This window comes from Macadamia integrifolia, chromosome 3, assembly GCF_013358625.1.
Source record: "Macadamia integrifolia cultivar HAES 741 chromosome 3, SCU_Mint_v3, whole genome shotgun sequence".
Classification (NCBI taxonomy): Eukaryota; Viridiplantae; Streptophyta; class Magnoliopsida; order Proteales; family Proteaceae; genus Macadamia; species Macadamia integrifolia.
In genome coordinates, this window is record NC_056559.1 from 25563408 (window position 1) to 25564873 (window position 1466).

The 1466-nt window shown below is 38.7% G+C and overlaps 1 protein-coding gene across 1 annotated transcript in view; it reads left to right on the forward strand.

Moving 5' to 3' along the window:
• Window positions 1–1466, forward strand: part of LOC122074272 (probable LRR receptor-like serine/threonine-protein kinase At1g06840) — a 50812-nt gene that overhangs the window by 1191 nt on the left and 48155 nt on the right. The gene's annotated exons all lie outside the window — the stretch shown is intronic.

Below are 1466 nucleotides of genomic sequence, written 5' to 3' on the forward strand. Positions count from 1 at the left end.
GTAGAAATCCAAAACATGCAAACTTAAGTGCATACTTGCAGGGTGGATGTCCGGATCATACAGCCAGATGTCCATTGACATCGGACGTTCGGACAAGGACTTCAGTGTGGATTTCTGGATGGAGTAACTGATGCCCCTCCCTATTCTGTTAAGCCTCTAATTGACTCATTTGTGTCCAATTGACCACTTCCTTTCAGTTTGGTCTTTCCCTTGGCATTACTTTTTTACCATTTTCTTGGGCTTTTTACGCTGCAAGAATCCTACATAGGATTACATATGAATTCACAAACATTGAAACTAATCCTGTCTTGTGAAGCTTATCTTGATCTTCATGCTTGCTTCCATGTCTTGTATCTACAAACTCTTGACTTGCTCGTGACTTGGTGAAACCTCCATGATTTTGATCAAGTCTTCAAAGCTCTTGGACCTAGCTTGCTTGAATTTATCTCTGAGCCTTTTTGCTGCTTGATGGATTTCATATTCGAGCTATGAGAACTACAATTATACATCATTTAAGAAATATATAGTTAATATTCCAATGACCGTCACAACCATATTTTGATCATCACAAAATACACGGAAAAATATAATATGCCAACAGGTACTGCTAATGTTGCTTTATTTGCTGAGATTGTCTGTTCTGACCCTCCAGGTAATATCACCCTGGAGTTATACAGCATTGTTTCGGTGAGTGAAGGTTTGAAACAGCATAATGATTGTCGAAAAATTACAAAATCTGCCTAGGGTATATGCATAAATGGGATTTTATATCACTAGACATTTGCAACAAAGGAATTGATCGTGTGTTAGGGTGGGATGGAGATGGGTGTGGGCGTGGGCGTGGGCGTGGGCGTGGGCGTGGGCATGGGCGTGGGCGTAGGGGTGGGGGTGGGGGGTGGGGAGCCTCATTTGGTAAAAACTGGTTCTCTATGTTTTGAACTTTAGATGATGTATTTACACCTGTTCTTTGTGTATCCTAAGTTGTGGGGCAGATGATAGGTCACAAAATGCACATGTAAAACCATTATTTTTTAATGAATTACCTTCCCTGCTGCTGATTTGAGAGAAAGAAAAGAGCCCTGCTACTGATTACAGAAAAGAAAAAGAAGAGACTGAAAACAACTATTTTTCAGCATCGTTGCAAAACTTATTCAAACCTAACCTATTCATCTTCTCATCCATTTTCCCCTCTTAGAAAAGTTCCAATCACCCATCTCATCAAGTTAAATTTGGAGGTTCATTTATGTCCCAAATTCCAGTCTAATAGGTTTCTCGCCTCCCAGATTTCTTCTCTTTAACAATCTCAAATATGTATGTAAATGAGTGCTTTTGTGTGCTTAACTTTCTTTACATGGATGATGATGTACCCAAGTTTTGTATTGACTATAATTTGTCCACCTTTTATAAAAAAAAAAAATTTCAATTATAATTTTTTTGTGTAGTGACCTAATTAAGTTGCTTACACC